The 16,299-nt window shown below is 48.4% G+C and overlaps 1 protein-coding gene across 2 annotated transcripts in view; it reads right to left on the bottom strand.

The window, feature by feature from the left end:
* The window catches only part of ZNRF3 (zinc and ring finger 3), a 146,395-nt gene that overhangs the window by 72,348 nt on the left and 57,748 nt on the right, over nucleotides 1–16,299 (bottom strand). Inside the window, exon 1 of one of the 2 annotated variants that reach the window (XM_055549400.1) lies at nucleotides 4,109–4,297. The exons of the other annotated variant lie outside the window; for it this stretch is intronic. The gene's annotated coding sequence lies outside the window, so the exon portion shown is untranslated. Of the gene's footprint in view, nucleotides 1–4,108; nucleotides 4,298–16,299 lie in introns of those variants that run through there. 2 annotated transcript variants of the gene reach the window in all.

Here is a 16,299-nt window from a genome sequence, read left to right as displayed (position 1 = left end):
ATAAGCACATGAAAAGTTGCTCAACATCATTAGCCATCAAGGAAATGCAAATCAAAACCACAATGAGCTACCACTTCATACCCTTGGTGCTGGGCTGTGCTTAGTCACTCAGTCTTGTCTGACTCTTTGCCACCCCATGGACTGTAGCCCACCAGGCTCTTTTGTCCATGAGGATTCTCCAGGTAAGAATACTGAGTGGGTAGCTGTTTCCTTCTCCAGGAGGTCTTCCCAACCCAGGGTTCAAACCCAGATCTCCCACATTTCAGGTGGATTCTTTACTGTCTGAGCCACTAGGGAAGCCCCCATACCCTCTAAGATGCCTGTAGTCAGAAAGAAAATAACAAGTGTTGCCTACCAGGTGGAAAAATTAGAACCTCCATTCACTGCTTTGGGAACTGTGAAGACAGGACAATAATTTTGCAAACAGTTACCATCGGACCTGGCAATTCCACTCCTAGCTACATAACCAGCAGATATGAAAACATACATCCACACAAACACTTGCACCTGGAAGTTTATGGTAACATTATTCGTTATTGCACCAAAAAGGTGGAAACAACCCAAATGCCCATCAGCAGGTGAATGGGTAAGCAAAGCATGGCACACTCACACAAGGGCATATCACTTGGCTCTACCAAGGAACAGAATCCTGATACATGCTACAACACGGGTGGACCTTGAAAATATTAAGCCGAGTCAAAGAGACCAGTCACAAAAGTCCACATCTTATATTGCTCTATTCATACGAAAGTCCGGCACAGGGAATTCTGTAAATACAGAAAAGAGAGTTGTGGTTGTGTAAGGCTGGAGGGTTGAGGAGTGAGAGGCTGGGGAAGTAGGACCTACAAGGTACAGGGTTTCTTTTTTGATATGATTTGAATGTTCTAATATGGATTGTGGTGACACTCTGCAGCTCTGCGAATATACTAAGAACCACTGAACCCTATCCTTTATACAGTGAACTGTGTGGTGTGTAAATTATATCTCGACAAAGCTGTGATGAAAGAGCTATGCAAATAAAGGGAAAGTTAGAAGAGAAAAAAAATAGGGCAGGACTCTAATTAAGAGCAATGGTATGGCGTGTTGAAGAGAATGCAGTCCTGGAGGTCATTTCCTCGGGCGTAAAGTAGGGACAGGGTCTGCATCTCCTGAGTTAGACAGCAGGAGCCATTGACAAATTAGGATCCCGGGGCTGGGGGTGAGGGGTGTGTATCGAGGCACAGTGTCTAAGAGGGTGGGGTCTCTAGGAAGAGGGACAACGGGAGAGTGGGGCGGAAGCACAACCACCCCCGTTCCCTGTGCCCGACCACGGACTCAAGCGAGAAACTGTCACAGGAAAGCAGGACCCCAGTGATGGATCCAGAACGGGGTGGGGGGCAAGAGCCTGCAGGGAGGGGATGGGTGCCTTGGGGCCCTCGAGGACTCACTAGCTTCACCCACAGGCCCCGGGTTCACCCCTTCCCGTCCCGCCTCTCTGGAATTGCACTGGTGAGTTTCCAGACTGGAGCCTTCAGAAAGGGACACTGGATGAAAATCGCCTGATTAAAACTGTTCTGTGTTAGTCTGTTAATAACAGGGGTGGGAGGATAGGGAGGAGAGGAGACCACACAATAAAAGCAATAAATCATACGCTGCGCTTTCCCACCCTGGACGACCCTGGGCGAGTGGCATGAGGGCTCTGTTCGCGCCCGATAGCTAGGGGAACGCCTGCCCCCTGCTCACCCCGTGGGGGTTTGGGGTGGATTAATGAGATGGTGTCTGAGCTCTGTTCCAGGCCCCCTGCAGACACCACTGGGTCTCAGGCATTATAAGCAGAAGCTAGGACAGCCCTCTGCCCTTTCCTCACCTCATTATGACACCTAAGCTTTATTACGTCTGCTATTAAAGTTCTCACTCTAAGAGTGCACCACGGAGGTCACGACCTAGGCTGGGTCAGCACTGCCTGGCCAGCCTTGTTAACTCCAGTCCTTAAACCCTGCTCCTCAACAACAGGGCACCTTGAACCTTCAGCAGGGCGCCCAGCATTTGATGCCAGAGACGGATGGTTTAAAAGGCCCTCTAGGATCTCCCTGGTGGCTCAGTGGAAAAGAATCCACCTGCCAATGCAGGAGACACGGGTTCGATCCCTGGTCTGGGAAGAGTCCATGTGCCAGTAAGCCCGTGGGCCACAACTACGGAGCTGGCATACCTAGAGCCTGTGCTTGGCAATGAGAGAAGCCACCTCACTACAAAGAGTAGCTACAGCCAGAGGAAGCCCGCCTGCAGCAAAGAAGACCCAGCATAGCCAAAAATAAACAAAACAATTAAATGAAGGTCCCCTGGATTTGGGGGTTTTGAGACCCCTTGCTTCATGTTACCACCCTTACCCTTCAACATTTAGGACCTGAGGGAAGTGACCTGGGCCAGGCTGGGGAGGGGCGTGGGGATAAGCTCCTGGAGTCTTCAAGGACTCTGTTCCTGAGTATCAGACTCATGGACCGGTTTTTGCAGGGTTTAATTTCAAGGCTACCAAACCCAGGAGACCAGTATTTCAAAGCGAAGGCAAGGCTATGTTGTGTGTGTGTAAAACTGATACAAAAGTCTATACGTGGGCCTCTGCCTTCAAGCGTCTTTATTCAGTTGGGTCAACTAACATTATAAGTTTGTTGTGAAGATCAGAGATAACACACGTTCAACTTCCAGAGTGGTGGATTATAACAGCTGCCAACACTTATCGTGGGCTTGCTGTGTTCTGGGCACCGGTTTTCCAGTTTTACAGGTAATAATTCACTTGATCCTAGCAACCTTGAGTTAGGTATTCTTAGTATTCCCGTTTTTTAGATAAGGAAATCGAGACAGAAGGGTTCAGTGATTCGTTCAAGGTCACGCCCAAGTCAGTGGTACAGCTGAGATTTAAACCCAGGTAGCCTTTACTCCCCTGCCACAGTAGACATAAAATACAACCCCATTCATATTACCTTCTTGGTGCTGAAAAGAAAATGAACATGTTTCCTCCAACTCAAGTGCTAAGAATGGTTCCTATCCTGATACTGTAGTTATTTGGTTGACCTTGAGTTTAAACAAACAGTGAGAGAAAGGAGAAGGGTCGACAGGGATGTGGGTGACAAAGGACTCTAGAAGTGAGGCATCATCCACTCTGAGGGGTGGCAGAGGAGAAGCAAATAGGTTCCCCAGTGAAGAAGGCTTCATGACCCTCTGCCTCCACAAACCAAAGTTCCAAATCCGGGAATATGCAATCATCCAGCTGAACACCAGACCCATTTAAGACAGAAGCAGCCACGGAAATAAAAATGCCAAATTCATGACGGTGGCCACATTATCTGATATACTGTTTTACATCTCAATCCCTTTATTTCTTGAGAAAGCATAATGGGTGGGGTCGGAGGGAGGTCCGAAAGGGAGGGGATATATGTATACATATATAGCTGATTCACTTCACTGTACAGCAGAAACCAACAATTATACGCCAATTGAAAAGAAAAAAAAAGAAAGCATAAACCGGATGACTTTGTTACATAAGAAATCTACCCACCGCACCCCCATATCAAGCACAGTCCACTCTCTCCATAAATCAGTAATCTTCCTAGTATGTCTCCTGTCTACTTTCAGATACTTCTCCCAATGTTCTGACTGGTAAAAACCTAATTCCTACCTCTGCAAAGCTCCTAGGTCCTTGTCTAAATGACGGGGGAAAATGTGAAAATAAATTAAACCTCTGAAATTCAACAGGTACCAAAAAAGTACCTAGGCAGGAAGAAAACTACCAATCTGTATCAATTTTTCTAACCTGAAGAAAAAAGTAACACACAATAGCAAATCATAAGTGTACCAACTAGGTCCAGAAACATGTTAATAAAGAAACAAGTCATGTTTTAAATTGGGAGGGGGCCAAAGAAGCAGGAGTGCAGCAGGACTTCAGTCTATGTGTCAGCATAGGAGGACAACCCGCCCGTCTTCCCATCACCTTCCCCACGATGCAGGAGCCCATTGAGAGAACCTGGCTTGGTTCTAGCACCAAACAACTCCAGATCACCCGGGAAGCCTGCTTATCCGATTTCCCACCTTGAGGAAAGGTGGACAGAGCACAGGCTCCGGGCAGCAGCCTCACCTCGGTCTCCTACAGCCGTGGCCTTGAACAGGTCATTGTCATTCAGCCCCTCGGGTCTTCGAGCTTCTGCATCTATAAAACATAGCAAGAAACACCCCGGCTTGTACATCTTCGGATGTGGTGGGTAGCAGGGGGTGGCCTGCAGATGGTGACTGCAGCCATGAAATTAAAAGATGCTTGCTCCTTGGAAGAAAAGCTATGACAAACCTAGACAGCATATTAAAAAGCAGAGACATTACTTTGCCAACAAAGGTCCATCTAGTCAAAGCTATGGCTTTTTTTCCAGTAGTCATGTATGGATGTGTGAGTTGGACCATAAAGAAGGCTGAGCGCTGAAGAATTGATGCTTTTGAACTATGGTGTTGGAGAAGATGCTTGAGAGTCCCTGAGACTGCAAGATCAAATCAGTCAATCCTAAAGGAAATCAGTCCTGAATATTCATTGGAAGGACTGATGCTGAAGCTGAAACTCCAATACTTTGGCCACTTGATGTGAGGAGCTGAGTCACTGGAAAAGACCCTAATGCTGGGAAAGATTGAAGGCAGGAGGAGAAGGGGATGACAGAGGACGAGATGGTTGGATGGTATCACCGACTCAATGGACATGAGTTTGAGCAAGCTCCGGGAGATGGTGAAGGACGGGGAAGCCTGGTGTGGTGCAGTCCATGGGGTCCCAAAGAGTCGGACACGACTGAGTGACTGAACAAAACCAAGAGTGTGGCTACTCAGACGCAGGTCCGCTTAATGCTCAACAAGACAAAATCTGTGGCTGCTTAAGGACTTAAGCAGCAACCTCCTGCCTTAGCACTTAGGATCAAGGCTTGAGACGGAGTAGAATGTCTGCAGAAAAAAGCACCACCTGAAAACTGCCACTCCTGGGACTGGACTTCCCTGGAGGGCCAGCTTCCAATCAGGGGACGTGAGTTCAATCCCTGCTTGGTTTGAAGAACTAAGATTCCATATGCCACACTGTGCAGCCAAATAAATAAATAAAGTAAAATAAAAATGTAGTTTTTAAAACAAAAACCAATCAAACAAAAACTGCCACTCCTTCACAGGTTAGCAGTCTTCTCTCTTTTGGTAGTTTGGGAGATTTTTGCTTTATGCCCACATTGGGCTATTGTACTGTACATGTCCAGGTGTGGACTTGTGGGTTTATTTTAATTCACCTTGTTAAAGCAAAGCACTGGGTGTGTTTCATTCTGAAAACTTGTATCTTGTTTTGCCTCTGGAAAATTCTCAGGCTTCCTCTCTGAATAGCACTTGTCTGCCACTAGTCTGTCTCTCTTCCTCAAGGGCACCTATCAGATCTGGTTGAGGCTCAGGTCCTCCCTACATGTGACCCAACTACTCTATCGAAACATTTTTACTCCACCTCTTCGGCATTCTGCATATCTTCCAATTCACTAATCCTATCTGTATGTTTGTCCAGTATGGGGCTTCATTCATTAAGATTTAAATTTCGTTCTTATTTTTCATTTCTGGCATTTGCACTTTTTTTTCATACCTACCTATTAATACTTCCTTTCTGCCTGTTGTGTTTCCTGTTTTCTTATAGCTGTACTTTCTTCCGTCTCTGATAATTCTAAACATGCATTTTACAGCCAGTATCGGATTGCTCTGTTTTCATGTAACCCTGAACAAATTAATCTCTCAGTGTTGATTTGGCTGTCTATCTTTAGTACTTCAGATGTACTGGAACTTTGGTTTGCAAGTCCCCACGGTCAGAGTTAGTCAGCAGGAGGTGGAGTGGAGTAAGGTGGGGGTGGGGGTGGGGTGGGTCTCTTCTGCACCAGCCCTCCCCCACAGCCGTGTGGTCACTTCTCCCAGGACCCGCCTCATGTTGACAGGTCAGGACTCTTAGCACACAGTAATGCAGGCAACCTCAGTCACGCCTCCAGGTGATGCTGGCCCTCGAGTGGGCCGCAGGCTTGTGTCTGCTTCTTCCCAGTGCCCTAGACTTCACCCTGAGCAGTAATTGTCTTGGATGTTTTTAGCTTCCTTCCACAGCCAGAGCGGCCAGCCCAGACCTTGTTTTCAGCAGTGAGTCTGGCTCGTGGGCTACTTTTAGTTCCCTCTGCCGCAGCAGAGCGGGGCTCCCAGCTACACAACCTACTTCCAGACTCCCAGCGGAGCGGGGCTGTGGCTTCAGCATAAAAAGGCCAATGCTTTTTATTTGGTTGTGTGTTTTTCACAGATATGTCTGTCTTGTTTTTGAGCATAATTGCATCTTTAATTTTCTTTTTATATTTGGTGTTTGGAACTAGGGGCGGGGTGGGGGGGGTGGGAGAAGGAAAGCAACTCCAAATTAAACAAACACTGAGCAGAAGGTGAATATTTAAACAAAGACTTAAAGGAGGTTAAGGGCGAGAGTCATGCCTGGAGGAAGAAAATTATCCCAGAAGAGAGGGAACAACCACAAGTGCAAGAAGCCTGAGGCAAGTCTGCAGTGTCTGAAGAACAGAGTGAGCAAGGGCCGATGGAACGAGGCAGAAAGGTGAGGGCTTTACCGGCCCTCCTAAGTAGATGTGAAATTCTCAACAGAGCAGCAAGAGGGCTGGGCTTGGGTTTTAACAGGGTTGCTCTAGCTGCTACATTTGGGGAAAGATGGGTGGGGAGAGCGGCAGGAAGTGGGAGCGGAGATGAAGGGACACCAGCTAGGAGGCTCCTCTGAGAACCCAGAGGAGAGAAGACGGCGGGTGAGAACAGGGCAGACGTGGTGAAACCGGTTGGGTTCTGAATATAATCTGAAGGTAGAGCAGAAGAAATTGTCGATGGATTGGATGTGGGTAGGGGAGAGAGACAGTAGTCAGGAAGGGCCCCAAGGATAGAAATGCTATTGCCTGAGATGAAAGAGAGTGACAGAACAGGTCTGTTTTGGAAGGAGTTCAGTTCTGAACACTAAAACGAAAGCTGGGCCTTGTCTTACTACAAAGATACAAAAATGAGTGTAAGACTCAAAAGAAGACTGAGGACTATTATCCAGAACATATAAAGAACTCTTAAAACTCCATAATAAAAACACAAACAATCCAATTAAAAATAGGGAGAGGATTTGAATAAAGACTCCCCAAAGGAAGAGACAAGGGTGGCAAATAAGCGCACGAAAAGATGCTCAGCATCATTAGCCATCAGAGAAATGCAACATCAACACAAGATACACTGCTACACACCCAGTAGGAGGGCTGAAATGAAAAGACTGGTAATATGAAGGGATGGTGATGATGTAGAGCAATGGGAACTCTCATGCACTGCTTTCTGGAAGGCAAAGTGGCACAGTCACAGTGGAAAAGCAGTTTGGCAGCTTCTTATAAAATAAGACACAGACCTACCAGGTGACCCAGCCATTCTACCCCTGGGCATTTACACAAGAGAAATGAAAACATTTGTCCACACAAATCTTGTACTCAAATAGTCATAGCAGATTTGCTTGCAAAAGCCAGAAAGTGGAAATAACCCAGCGTCCATCAACAAAGTAAATGAATAAATAAGATCTGGTGTGTACACACAATGGAATATTACCCAGCCATAAAGAGTTACAAAACACGGATGGGTGCTATAAGACAGATGAACCTCAAAATCAACACACCGAATAAAGCAACCCAGCCTTCCTCCCCTCCCCCCAGAAAGGGCACATCATGCTTGTTTCCATTAACGCAAAATTCTAGAAAATAGAAGCTTATCTGTAGTGACAGAAAGCAGACCAGGGATTCTCTGGGGCTGGGCCAGAGGAAAAGGGATGGGCGGCCAAGGGACAAGACATGTTCAGGGGTAATGAAAACATTGGTTGTGGTGTTGGTTTCACAATGTCTACATCTATCAAAACTTCCTACATTTTACCTTTAAATGATACTTTATGGTATATAAATACTTTAAGTAAAAGTTTGTTGGTTCGTTTTTAAGGAAATTGCTGAATTCAGGGCAAAAAACAAAGACAACATTCTAAAAAGAGTCAGCAACTCCACCATGGAGCGCTCCACCCCAACCAAACGTCACAAGCGTCTCAGTGCCGACACTCGGTTACGTAAATAGGCTGTTCATTCATAAACACGTGATGACCTGGGAGAGGAGGAAGAAAACGTTCCTTCTCTGATTCAGCTCTAGCTTAGAATCGGACCAGGAAAACCAATACGAGACGATGTCTTTTTTAGATTACGAGTGTGGATTTGGCGCTTCGGGCTTTGTAAACCCTAATCTTGGTGGAATAGAGCCTGAAGCCGAGAGCGGGGCCCTTTGGGTGTCTCACCATCCCATCAGAGGCAGTGTACGCGCTGAGCCACAAGAGCCCTCTCTACTTTGCTCTTCCAAAAGGACTTTCCCGCTACCAGCCAGTGTGCGTAGAATAACTTTACATCTGACACACAGGAACTAAGAGCAGTCCCTTACCTGTAACTCTGCATTCAGGCTTTTATTCTTACAAACCCAAAGAATGCACAAACCAAATTCCAGTCAGAGACCGGTAACAGTGAAATTCTTAAGGGTAGGGGCAGCGATGTGGCAGCTCATCCACCCCCCCACACCTCTCCCAACACAGGCTATGCCTTCACCCACATGCGTTCATCCATGCACACACCACTGTGTCACTATGCACCACTAACAGCACATGCAGTGTGACCACATGTAAACATGGGATAGAAGATAATACAGTCGTCCATCAGTATCCACGGCAACTGGTTCCAGAATGCCACCCCCCCACCCCCCATTCTCCTGCATACCAAAATCCAAGGATGCTCAAGTCCCTTATAGGAAATGGTGCATATTTGCATATGATCTATACAGGCGGCGCTAGTGGTAGAGAACCTGCCTGCCAGTGCCGGAGATGTAAGAGACCCAGGTTTGATTCCTAGGTCGGGAAGATCATCTGGAGGAGGGCATGGGAACCCACACCAGTATTCTTGCCTGGGAAATCCCGTGGACAGAGGAGCCTGAAGGGCTGCAGTCCAAAGGGGTACAAAGAGTCAGACATGACTGAAATGACTGAGCACAGCACATACGCTCATCCTTCTGTTCACTTTATATCATCTCTAGATTAATTATAACATTCAACACAATGTCAACAGTTGTAAATACAATGTAAACGCTAAAAAGTCACCAGCATGAAGCAAATCCAGTTTCTGCGTTTTGGGACTTCCTGCGTTTTGGGACTTTCTGGAATTTTGCTTCCCAACCGAACACTTTCCATCTGCGGCTGGCTGGATCCATGGCTGACGGACACTGGTTCTGGATTCTGTCGTGGGAGGCTGCCTGACCCGAGGAGCACTGGTAACATTTCAGAACCATGACTAGAGACAGAGGTCGTCCCTCTCTGGGAAAAACGAGCAACCGCTTGTGTCTTTTAGGGAGCTGAACCGGAGACTGTTCGAAGGCGGCCTGAACACACGTCAGTGCCACAGACAACTACATCACACCCTCTGCGTCCGGAGCCTCCACGTAAGGTCAGAGGCCACGGAAGTCCTTCAGTGGAGGCTGCGGCTTTAGGCCAGGGCCGTCTGGCAGCACCTTCCGCAGTGAAGGGGATGCTCTGTTTCTGCACCGCCACCACGGGAGCCATGAGTCACATGAGGCCGTGGAAACCGGGGGAACCACACTTTAAGTTTTACTTAATCTTAATGAATTCAAATTCAAGGAGCCACACCTGGCTAGTGACTGTCATGTTAACTTTAGACTCTGAAATCTAATATTTCCCTATGATCTCAAGAGAGGGGAAAAAAAAGTCTAGAGATACTCTTTACCCTGTCCTTCTCAATTAGCTTAAAAGTCAGGATTGGCTCAAATCTAGAAGATAAAGAAATGTGTTGGACGCCGCAGGCTTACAGGGGAAATGCTGTGGTTAAGAGATTTTGTTTGGGCAGCACCATGCAGTGCAGAATAAAACAAAACACCACGGGGAACCAGCAGTGAAGGTGTTCTGGGGTCAGAGACCAGTGGGAGGTCAGGTGACACAGGAAACTCGGGAGCAAAAGGCAGGGCTCAGGCTGCCGGTGATCTCCCTGGGTAGTCTTGGGCAAAAAAAATCATTTTTTTCTTTCTGGACCTCAATTTCTCAACAATACATAGGATTTAACCACCTGCCCCATCTAATTCACAGAGCTGTACGAAAGGTAAGGTAATGAGCACCTAAGAGTATCAGGGGCTCCCCTGGGGGTTCAGATGGTAAAGAATCTGCCTGAATGCAGGAGACTCAGGTTTAATCTCTGGATCAGGAAGATCCTCTAGAGGAGATGGCAACCCACTCCAGTACTCTTGCCTGGAGAATTCCACGGATAGAGGAGCCTGGCAGGCTACAGTCCTTGGGGTCACAAAGAGTTGGATACGACTGAGCCATGAAGGGGCTGGAGCCCACAAGAGCCTGGTAGGCGATGGGCACTGCTATGATCTGAATTCTTGTGTCCCTGCAGAATTCCTCTGTTGCAGTCTTAGCCTCCAAAGGTGATGGTATTAAGTGGGTGGGGCCTCTAGGGGGTGCTTACTTCAGGTATGGCATCAGTGCCTTGTGAACGAGGCTCCAGAGAACTCTCTGGCCTCTTCTGCCCTGTGAGGATGCAGTGTCTGAAGTCTGAAGCCCAGGAGAGGTCCCTCACCAACTATGCTGGCACCCAGATCTCAGAATTGCAGCCTCCAGAAAAGTGAGAAATAAGCTGTTCCTTATAAGCTGCCCAGTCCATGGTATTTTGTTGAAATAGGCCCAAAGATCTAAAAGTCTGAACAACAACAGAGACTCCACATCCGGAACTGAAAACACCCTGATTTCAGAAGGGAGCAGCAAGGCAGACCCACGGGCAGCTTGTAACTCCTAAGAAAGTTGCCCAAAATAGGTCTTTTTAAAATACAGTCCCTGTCAGACTTCCCTGGTGGTCTAGTGGTTAAGAATCTGTCTGCCAATACAGGGGACACAGGTTCAATTCCTGGTCAGGGAAGATCCCAAATGCTGCAGAGCAATTAAACCCATGCACCACATCTACTAGAGCCCGCGCTCTGCAACAAGAGAAGCCACTGCAATGAAAGACCTGCACACTGCAACGAAGCATAGCACCTGCTTAGCACTGCAGCCAGGGAACGCCCGCACAGCAACGAAGACACAGCAGGGTCACACACACACACATATATAGTGTATAGATCCTATCAATAGGATCCAAGATCCACAGAATCCAAGAGCCTTGACTTCAGATGGGAACTCCAATACCCAACCCTTCCTGATGGATCAGACTTCCAACGCGGTGAGGTAGCTCAGAAATCACCAGCAGTTCTTGGCCACTATTGACAAGAAGCCCTAGGCACTGTGAGGTGAGCAGTCCGGTGGGGACTGACTGGGAACGGGCACGAGGGAACCTTCTGGGCTGGTGGTCACGTTGTTCCTTATCTTGACCGAAGAGACAAAGGCTGAGTTCCGCAAGGGGCCACCGGGTGGTATACTTAAGATCTGCACATCTCATTCCATGCAAATTTTAACCACAAAGAAGGGACGGTAAACACACAAAGAATGCCAAGTCCAGCCATACACATAACCCCAACCAGAATCTCCGGGACTGGGCCACAGACTTAGGGATTTTAGCATGATGCTCATGAAGGTGAACTTCTGAGTCAGCTTTGAAAATTACTTGCCTATGCCAAAGAAAACAGGTCAAGGGTAGACAAGCAGGATAATTCGACTTAGGCTTCTCACTTTCTATCTGAAACTGACTACATGACAAGAATCATAACTCAATGCTCCCAAGAAGTAGTGGGAAGAACGGTGTAACAATGGCCGCTGCTGCTGCTGCTAAGTCACTTCAGTCGTTTCCAACTTTGTGCGACCCCAGAGACAGCAGCCCACCAGGCTCCCGTACCTGGGATTCTCCAGGCAAGAACACTGGAGTAGGTTGCTATTTCCTTCTCCAATGTATGAAAGTGAAAGGTGAAAGTGAAGTCGCTCAGTCGTGTCTGACTCTTAGCGACCCCATGGACTGCAGCCCACCAGGCTCCTCCGCCCACGGGATTTTCCAGGCAAGAGTACTGGAGTGGGGTGCCATTGCCTTCTCCGACAATGGCCACTATTTGACAATTATTGTTATTTACAAAAGTCGCAATTGTATATGGTAATAGGATGCCATTACTTCTAGATGCAAACATGTGCCTTGGCGAATGGGCATCTTTTTATCCATAGAAGAGCATAACCTTAATTTACAAGAAGTCCACTGGGAACAGAGGTTTATCTCCCTCGTGAACTGTCCTGCTGCCCTGGGTGGGGTGGGGGAGCGGGGCAGGTGGCAGCAGCCAGGGGGTGTGGCAGTCCAAGGGCGAGTGCCCACCAAGATGCCTGGTTCCAAGGCTCAGGGGTCACTTTCCATGTGGGAGTCAGAGAGCTGCTGGGTCAGAGGCTTGTGTAAACTGAGCCTGCTTCTTCCTCCAGGAAGACCAGCCTGTATTTTCTTGTTTCTGAGGTCTAATTATTTTCAACAAAACTGGGATTCTCACCCCTTGGTCTTAAGATGAGCTTGAGAAGCAACTCGGCTTCCCTTGGGAAGGATGGGACGGTGAGGTCCAAAAGGTAACCTTCCGGAGCGCTTGTGACGGTGAGGACTTCCGGACCAGAAAGGGCGCCCTCCTCCAGGGCCCGGCCTTCCCTCGAGGCTGCATGCTTCCCTGCTGATGACCCCGGTTCCGTTTAGTCCTTGCTATAAGATGCAAGGACAAAATGTACCAGATGCAAGGCACTCGGTTTTGAACACAGTCAACTTGTTTACCTAGAGCTGAGAGAGAAGCCAAACTGGGAAATGGGCCAAATGAAGGAAACTGGAGGAGTCGGCACCCACGGAGGGCAGGAGGACCAAATGCAGCCGGTCCCCAGCCCGAGGCTCCTGGAGTCTCTGTGGCCACCAGGGCCACTCTCTCATCCTCTGCCCCTGTGGGCAGCAACCACTTCCGGGTACACGGTCTTTACACACTTCAGTGCAGGTCATATCCGCTCCTTCGCTGTAGATTTACGGCCCTGTGCAAGAGAAGGGGCCTGTGCTCAGGAGATGACATGTCCAAAGAGACAGGGGGGCTGCTGGACCCACGGGCAAACCAGCCACTCTGAGCCCCTTCCACCAACAAGGCCCCTGAGTCCCTGGGTCATATACCTTCCCCAACAGGGAAAAATACATGACTTTTCAGTTGTTTTCTGGATCTGAGGGAGACAAAGGTAAAACCAACTTTTATCCATCTTCAAATCAATCAATGACTGATCTACTGGCCTGCCTAGTAAGCACTCACACAGTTGCTGGTAGGTGACTAGTAATCTCGGCTCTTATTAACAAATGGACAGAAGCGTCACTCGCTTTTTGAAGCATCCTTCTTCCCCCTCAAAGTTCTCCACACTCCCAGATGGAGAATAAACTTGTTCCCACCTCTTGAATGGGTGCAATCTCGGGGAGGTAGTATATTGATAATATTACTAGATGCAACGTGATGAACAAGGTCTCAGAAACAGTGAGCTAGTTATTATCCCATCAGAAAGCAATCTGTAAGTTTATAAACCTGGTCAATAAGTTTATTGAGCATCCTCTGGGGGTCAGGCACTGTGACAGGTGCTGGGAGTGGTACGGTGAAGAGTCACACCAAGGATGTCCCCCTGCTGGAGGGGCTCTGGATGACGATCCTCGGCTTGCAATCCTGTGACTGAGCCTTATCCGGTGCCACCAGAGCAGGACCCCAGCCCCTCGACAGAGACGGAATTTGGAAAGCACTGCTCTGGCTCCAAACCACAGTGACGTCGTACACCAGGTGTCCTAAACCAAAGACACTGGGCTTTCCCAGTGGCCCAGAGGTTAAGAATCCGCCTTGCAAGGCAAGGGACACTGGTCGATCCGTGGTCCAGGAAGATCCCATGTGCCTCAGAGCAACTAAGCCTGTGCGCCACGAGCACTGAAGCCTGAGCGCCTAGAGCCTGTGCGCCACAACAAGAGAAGCCACCGCAGCGAGGAGTCCACGCACCGCGACCAGACAGCAGTCCCCGATCGCTGCGACTAGAGAAAGCCTGAGTGCAGCAACGAAGACCCAGCACAGCCAAAAAATAATAAACCTTAAAAAAAAAAAAAGACGCTAACATAAATCTACACTGCTCTACAATTCTCTTCCACATGCAGACAGTCTTGAACAAAACGCCCTGTGGTCTGTCCAGTATTACCTTTCTAGATCTGATTCAAATTTTCCTTCTTAACAAATCAAGATGTGCTGGGAGAGGGAGGTGCCCCTCAGCACTCTCTGTGCTGCTGGACCCCACTTAGCGGCTGAGCCCCCTGAGGGCTAAAGACAATTTGGAGTGAAAAGCAGTAGTGGCTTTTAGGCCCAATTTTTCCTCCAGAACTGACCCCGCCTGATTCCAAAGCCCTCTGGGGACTATTTATCCCCCAGCCCTGAAGGGATGGAGACCCCCGTCCCCTCCACACCACTACAGGAGGCCTTCAACGCCCAGGGGTCTAAAAAGCAGGCGTGCCCCTAAGAAGGCATGAGTCTAAGAAAAGGCTTTCTCAGCTCTCTGGCAGATAAAGTTAAGGCAGGAATGCGTGAAGCCCTCCACACGCACCTCACGTACTGCTTTGGGCAATTAAGTGATTTTTTTTTTCCTTTTTGCTCAGCTCGAGGCTCAAAGCTAGTGGGGAAACTGTCTCCAGCAGAGCAGGTGACTTCAAAGGACTGAGAGGCAGGCTCTGGCTCTGCAGACACGCCTCTCTTCCTGGAGGAGCAAAGGCAGAACCGGCTTCCCCAAATTCCCCGTGCTCCTGCTCCTTGCTTGGTCCAGCCCCAGAGAAGGGAAGGAGCAAAGAGTCGGGAGATCCCTTTGTTTCTAGGAAGCTCGGGATTTCATCCCGTGAAAGACACTGCTGCTAAAAAAAGAAAGAAAATCAAGGAAACAGAAATGAAAGGCTGCTGAGAAAATCGAAAATATCTCATCAGACACTTCTGCATAATAGGAAGACCTACAGGTGTTGGCAGGAATGACCCATCACCCCTCCCTACCTTACCTGCTCTACACACCTGTCTGGTCCCTTGTATTTCAGGGCAGGCCTCGCACAGCACTTGACAAGCCCACTTCCGTCCCAGGAAGCAGCCTGTGAAGAACACGCCCACTACTTGAAGGCACTGCAGGCCAAGCCAGACATCCCTGTCTCTGACCATCTCTGTGGTATTCAATGTGCTCCAATGACAGGCAGAGCCACCGACCATCGGCCAGGTGGGCCAACTGGTCCACCAGGTGGGCGTCCCTGTCTCAGAGACGGAGAGAACCCTTTGCACCCCACCCTGCCCAGCGGACAGGACCTCAGTGGGCCATCGGGCTGGGGGGTGGAGGGGGGCAAACAGGAGAATGGCTTACTGTCGGTTTCCCACCCGTGTTTAGTACTGGAAGTCCTATCGACCAGCCCTCAAGTAAAACCACAGAGGATTCAAGGTGGTACCCAGGCGGACTTTTGAAAACAACACACATATGTTCGATTTAGCATGGGTTAGAAAAAGTTAACTAGCACAAATTCTTGATAAAAATCTCCTTTCAAAAATACCATTTTTTCACCAAAGCTCAGATACCATCAACCAAACGCGGCAAGGAAAAAATTAACCTAGGACACACCATGGGTTTTGAGACATTCCAGTGTCAGAGATGATATGATACCAAAAAGGAAAGCCTCTAAAAATCAACAAGGTAAGTTATTTCAGTTTTTAGAATTACAGTCACTTTAAAGAAAATTTTCAAATAAATAACCATGGCTTGCAGGTATGGGAGGAACTGTGAAGGTGTTACGAGAATAACCACGTCATACAACAAGAGTGCACAGAGCAAGCCATGAGCCACGCCCGCTCCAGGGGCTTTACAGAACTGAACATATTTCATCTAGAAAACAACTCCACGGGCTTCCCTGGTGGTCCAGTGGTTGAGAATCTACGCACCAATACAGGGGACATGGGTTTGATCCCTGGTCTAAGAAGATCCCACCTGAGCAACCAAGCCCATGAGCCATGACTACTGAGCCTGCTCTAGAACTCGGGAGCCACGACTCCTGAGCCCACATGCCCTGGAGTCTGTGCTCCCCAGCATGAGAAGCCACCACAATGAGAAGCCCGGGAACCACAGCTGGAGAGTAGTCCCTACTCAACGCAACTAGAGAAAAAGCCCATGTGGCAATGAAGACCCAACAGAGCCAAAAATAAATAAATCTTTCAAAAAAAAATTTTTTT

The sequence above is a fragment of the Bubalus kerabau genome, chromosome 16 (genome assembly GCF_029407905.1).
Source record: "Bubalus kerabau isolate K-KA32 ecotype Philippines breed swamp buffalo chromosome 16, PCC_UOA_SB_1v2, whole genome shotgun sequence".
Classification (NCBI taxonomy): Eukaryota; Metazoa; Chordata; class Mammalia; order Artiodactyla; family Bovidae; genus Bubalus; species Bubalus kerabau.
This window is presented reverse-complemented; position numbering and strand designations above follow the sequence as displayed.